The 6,473-nt window shown below is 38.7% G+C and overlaps 1 protein-coding gene across 2 annotated transcripts in view; it reads right to left on the reverse strand.

Moving 5' to 3' along the window:
• Nucleotides 1-991, reverse strand: part of LOC123972935 (E3 ubiquitin-protein ligase RNF31) — a 40,038-nt gene extending 39,047 nt beyond the window's left edge. For both annotated transcript variants that reach the window (XR_006825504.1, XM_046052709.1), the window contains exon 1: nucleotides 740-991. The gene's annotated coding sequence lies outside the window, so the exon portion shown is untranslated. The remainder of the gene's footprint in view (nucleotides 1-739) is intronic.
• Nucleotides 992-6,473: the final 5,482 nt, after the last annotated feature.

Here is a 6,473-nt window from a genome sequence, read left to right on the forward strand (position 1 = left end):
TTCGCACAGCCGCTGAAGAGGAGTGGACCAACATTCCACAGGCCACAATCAACAACCTGATCAACTCTATGCGAAGGAAATGTGTTGCACTGCGTGAGGCCAATGGTGGTCACACCAGATACTGACTGGTTTCTGGACCCCCACAATACAGTGAAACTGCACATTTTCGAGTGGCCTTTTATTGTGGCCAGCCTAAGCCACACCTGTACAATACCCATGCTGTCTGCTCAGCATCTTGATACTGTATGTCACACCTTTGAGGTGGATGGATTATCTCGGCAAAGGAGAAGTGCTCACTAACACATATTTTGACAGATTTGTGAACAATATTTGAGAGAAATAGGCCTTTTGTGTACATAGAAAGTCTTAGATCTTTAAGATCAGCTCATGATGAATGGGGGCAAAAACAAAAGTTTTTCGTTTATAATTTTGTTCAGTATGGGTAGACAGGTAGGTAGGCCAGCCAATCATTTCTTTAGGACTTAAGGAAATTATTGTCCATGCTTATACAGTCCTGTGGCAGCAACAGATACTTTATTTTTGTCATTTTTGAGTCAGAGCATAAGGTCAAATCACAAAACAATCACACGTTGAAACCATCATTAAAATGCTTCTGAAACAATGCGTAGATGTAAGCTATGAAGCTAGCCGACACGTTGTTTCCACCCGAGGATCACTGGATATCCGTGTTAAAGTCTGCGGTGTGCCCAGTGACGGGGATGCTGCTGTTGTTGCCTACCTCTGGTCGGAAGGAGCAGCTCCCACGGTCCTCCCTCAGCAGCACGCTGATTTTATGCACACCGAGCTGCAGAACCACGCCGTCCCAAATGACGTAACGTGAGCAGTCTCACATTTGTACTCTACCAGTAGTGTAAAAACCCACTGAAACTACAAAATGGCAGTGACTGATGCCCAGTGTATTATAATCCCAGCAGAAACACACCGGGGCTCTCTCCTTACAGGCTGGAGCAAAACATGGACGGACGCAGCGTAGGTGACGTCACCCGTAGGTTTCTGATCGCACGTTTTATTGCTACGTCATTTATGCATCAATTGCAGCTTGTTCTATTTGTCTATATTTACCTATCATTTATTAATAGATAGTTAAGACTCAGATGTATTTAGTTATCTTACAGTTGGCCCTTAAAAACGTTTAATTCCACATACACCACATATAGCCTATATTCACATGTACCTTAATAAACACTATGTATTATTAAGTTATTTTATTCAGCATATTTTAAAAGTTATTTCCTGATGCCTTTATTTAGATTAGACATGTGTTTTTAAATTGAGACTGTCTGAAAATCTTTTTAAAGAACGTCCAGGAATTAATTTACAGGATGGAAAGTTCTTGTCTGCCATGTGTGTAAAATGGAATCTATATGGATGGTATGTCTACTCTTCATGTGATGGTGTTAGAGGTGGTTATAAGAAGATGATGGCTCTGATCTTTTGCATCCATCCCCTTAGCCCCCCATCCCCACCCATGCATAAGCTACCGACCAACCAGGTATAGCCAGGAGACTAAATGTCAGATTGTAACCCTCTAGCCCACACACATAAATTTAATTACTATTTTTTTAATTTACTTTAGTGCAAACACAGAAAAAATAAAATAAACAGCTGTGTAACAACCATAGAGCGTAATAATTTACGAATGAAGCAGGAGAGAAAGTCACACTGAAGGTGCTGTTATTGACGATGTCAGTCTTTGTCTGCTACCTGTAAACCTGGACATGCTGCACATGAAGTGGTTCTGATATATCACTGAAATTTGACTGTGAAAGGAGAAGACATGTTAAAGAAGAGGGACTGACTGAGGAGTGTAACTGAATAATCTGTGGATGAAGACGAGGAGGTCCCAGATATTTCAGCATCTAAAGGTGATGTGTACATGACTAATGTGATTATTATTTTTATAATATGGAAGCAGGTCAATGTGGCCCTAACTTTTAAAGCTTAACTCTCAATATACTATTGAGTCATCTTTAACAATGGATTATTTTAAAAACTCATCTTAGCCTGTCTTTGTATTAAAAAGACATAAAAGGTAAAAGTAAAACCTCCTGAAAAATATAGCAACTATAGCTGTCAGATAAATGTAGTGGAGTAGAAGTGTAAAGCAGCATATACAGTTGTTAACTTAAGTACTGCACATACTAAACATACTTACTTTTTACCACCTGTGTTTGTGCCATAGACTATATGGTTTGTGCATAGTTTAGTGGCGCAAATTTGTAATAATTTTATCTCCAACATGCAGCGAACCTGAGCTTTGGGGGCCACTTTGCCAAGTTTGTAGCCCAGCCTTGCCTGCTCCACAAAACATACACACATAGCACAAAAATAATCAAGACAAAAGTAGGTCACATGAACACATTTATTTGTCTTGCATATTCATAACTGAATCAAAAGTCTCTATCAATCACTATCATTATGTTGACTTGCAAATAATGGAACTGACTAATCGGCACACAGGCTACCCTTAAGCAAAGAAGGTAGATGAGGATGGAAGAGTGGAACATTAAAGAAACAATAAAATAAGGAGAGCAGAAGCAGGTTTTTAGTTTCTGGTCTGTGTGATCGTATGTTTAGCGAACTGTACAAAACCTAAATGATTACAACAACAAATACAAATGGAGATTGTGTGACATTTTTCAGATGATTGTGTGGAGATTAGGTTGTGCATAGGTCCCTGATCTGCAGCAGTGGCAAACCAACACTTTCTGTACCACAGAGCCATGGCTAAGCAAACAAACCAGGCAGAGCTGTACTGTTCTGAAGTAGGTGAACCAGGGATGGACAGTATGCACTCTACTACTTAATGATTCTCATCTGAACAGAGCACACCATGGCTACCCTGTTTCCAAGCTGTAGTCTGTAGGGTTTGAAAATGTTCTTCAGTTATTTAATTAACTTAATATTAGTGTGTATATTTACTGTCAATTGAATTATCTTATGTATGTCATGACCATGTGGAGTCATTTTTTTCCTGGTTATTTTCAATGGTTTTGTGAATGGACATGGAGCTGTAAGGTAGCATTTCTCAGCTTTAGCTGCATTGTGCTTCACCAAGTTAAAATATTCTCCATCAGCAGCCACTATCTAAGAGGGAGCCCATATGTGATCAAATGACTGTACACTTTTCACTGTCCTAAACCCACATCCTCTGCTTTTAACAAGTTGTATGTACACCATTTTATCAATGTTGTCCCCTTTAGACAGCTAATGCCAAAGGCACATTGTCGGTGTTGCATTATGTTTAGGTAGTTTTGGAGGTCACGATTAGGTTGATTTTATTTGGTTATGATTAAGATAAAGTTTTCATGTTGTAGCTTATTTTATTGGAAAACCCCTTTCTAGTTGAGTCCACATGGTCCGCTCATTTACATATCAAGCAAACAGCATTATGTTTGTTTTTAGAATTTACCGCTGTGCTCAGTAAATCAATGTTATCGAATCAATAGCCTTGACTGGGCTGCTTGGGATACTGGCTCTCAGAAACACTCTGTCTGAATAACAGTTAGAAATTAGCGCTCCCCATCATTGCACTTACAAGACTTTGAAAAGGAGTCATGTTTTTATCTCACACTGCATCTCTAAAAGCTACTGTAGAAAGGATGTCACTAGTGTCCCTATTGTGATAATTTTCCACACACTGTCGTAGCTATTGAATGTCACTGTCTTTTTAGTGCAGTGGTGCAGTCGAAAGTGATCCAAGCTGAACTCACTACTGAACGTAACTGAAGCCACTGCTTTCCACAAAAAGTTTCATTTGCTGAAAAAAAAGACAATGTGGCACAGTGAGGTTAGAACCTTTAGCTATATTCAATGAAAACTAGATGACTGACACTGAAGTTGATTAGAGAACAACACAAAAGCTGTAAAGGTATGCAAAACCTCAGAACCTGAGGATTTTAAAATATTCACTAAACAAAGATAAACCAGAGAGAAAAGGAGAACAAACATTTAAAAAAAAAAAATAATCTGGCCAGACAGAGGATTTGTTTTTTTTTTCACCTTCTCATAAATTGTCTATTTATGAAAAGGCACCCATTTTAAAAATATACTGAGATGTTAACAACAACCAAGTTTCTTTTATAAAAATGCAATACGTTTTAACTGACATAAAAAATATGACATCTTCATCTAGAAAGAGTGAGTAAGTATATTTGGAAACAATATGATTAATGATAATTCATGTTTCACCTTGTGATTGCACACAGTCTGCAGTAAGTCTCTGAGTGATCTATAGTGCACACAACTGAATGTGGGTTTCACAAATCAGTGTAAAACTGATCTAATAAAAATATATCCACTGAAGATTACGCAGAGAGCTAAAGAGGCATCAGATCCTTTCATTCAAGTGCCTTGAGAATGCCTGTAGAGGGCACACTTGTACTACCTTCACACAGCACACATGCAAAAAAAGTCACACAGTTGCGCTCCCTTTCTTTATCTCTCATCAGCGGTGTGGGATTTGCAGGACTGAAGGCCAGTAGAGTGAGCCTCCTCCCTCAAAGGATAGTTTACTTGTGCATTACCCCTTGGTCTTTTTTCAGTAGTTGTGTCCACCTTTCCTACTGGTTATAAAAACATAGACTCCAAGTTAATTGCTGAAGTTGGGAGCATGGCAACATCTCTACCACAAGGTCTGACGAGTCAAGAAACACGTGACGGGTGTGAGACAAGCCAACAGTTTATCCAGATTATCTAAACCACTTTATTTTGAGGTAAACTAAAACACACCTTTACAGGGAAATATGTGTGCATACAGCTGCAGTAAAGCGTTTAGTATGCTTGAAAGTGTTTCTTCCTGTTCTGAATGCCTACACTTAAAGGTGGGGTGAAAAGCCTACCTCCCTCTATGATCTCTCTCCAGGTCTTGATGAAATGAATTTTACAAATACAGATGACACACACTTAGTTGTTCATGTGAAAAGTGGTGGAAGGAGAAGTGTGAAGAATGAAAAAGAAGAACGTGAGAGAGAAATTTTAACCTTGTCTGCTCTCACACCTCCACACATCTGGTCAAATACTGTGGAAGTGATTGGCTGTTTGGAAAAGTTGTTGGATGCTGGATCCCCTCCAATTCAAATCAGACCCTTTGTTTAAAGCATACTGATGTCCTCAGGAGAGTGGTGTGTCTGTAAAGTGGGATAGATTTTTGGTGACTAACCCGCTGGTTTGTTTCCAACCTGTCTGACAGCTCTTGTTTCCTGACCTGGTCTTCTTTTTATTGATGTCACCGTGTTCCCAGATCTCAGCTACTAAATTGGTAAGTACAATCATTTATTTTAGCGAAATAATGGTCAAAACTACCAAACAAAACCCAGATTGTAATAAACCGGAATTATCCTTGAATAAGACACTAGTCTCACAGAGACCAAAACAGATGGTGTTTGGGTGCTCTTCATCGGTCACATTTCTCAGCCAGATTTGGAGGTTCCTTTGGACTGGGTTAGGCCTCATCAGCCTGTTACAACACATTTAGTTTAGAAATGCATGACATTGAAGGAGGAGCCCCAGAGTGGGGACACAGGCAGTGTGTGATGACCCACACACGAGTTATCAGTGAACTTGTCTACTTTACTTGTGCGCTTTCTGTTCTGTCACATGTCTTTATACATCTGCACCTTTTTACATTGTCTCCTTATGAGTATATAGTATTGTTTCCTAAGCTGTGACATTTTTTAAGACTTTTTTATTCTAGAAGTGTATGCAAACACTGGTCTATCAGTGAATACAGTAGCATTTGCATCCCTATTATATTCCTTTTTCACCTTCAAGACCCTGCTTCCATTTCAGGTATTATAGAAAAAAAGGAGAGACACAATTTAAAACAAAAAAAACAGAAACATACATATAAGAGAACATACATTGTTGAAGCACTGAGACAAATATCAGTGTTCAGGATAAAGCAGATGCATATGTCCTCTTGGAATATACGATTCTATTTGTGTCCAATGAAGTGATACAAGTGGGACTTTTTGTCCAGTATCATGTGCTTGTGTTTGATCTGGGTCCAATTACAAGAATGTTATACTTGGACTGACATAATAATAGACATAAACATGACCCATTATACAGACTAAAGATTCATTGTTGATTGTAGTCTTGTAAAAGACAAATTTTCAAAAGTTGCTTAGACAATTGTAAAAAATATTACTTCCTTCCACCTTCTGTCTTTCCTCACCTCCATAAGAAATAGGGATGCATAGCAAGAAATAGGAATTATACCTGTTGAGCTGTACACAAAAACTCTTCAGGATAGTCATATATATTCTCATTCACACAAGGCTTCATTTATGCTCACATCTGAGCGCTAAAAGATTGGATTAGATCAGTTGTCACAGTCTGGTCTTCAAAGAATAAGTCAGTGACACTGATAAGAAACAGTGCCTTTCAAATAGTACCCTGACAGTGGGCAAGTGTTCCTGACTTCCCTCAATGTCCAGTAATAAAACTAT

The sequence above is a fragment of the Micropterus dolomieu genome, linkage group LG06, assembly GCF_021292245.1.
Source record: "Micropterus dolomieu isolate WLL.071019.BEF.003 ecotype Adirondacks linkage group LG06, ASM2129224v1, whole genome shotgun sequence".
In the NCBI taxonomy this organism is placed as follows: Eukaryota; Metazoa; Chordata; class Actinopteri; order Centrarchiformes; family Centrarchidae; genus Micropterus; species Micropterus dolomieu.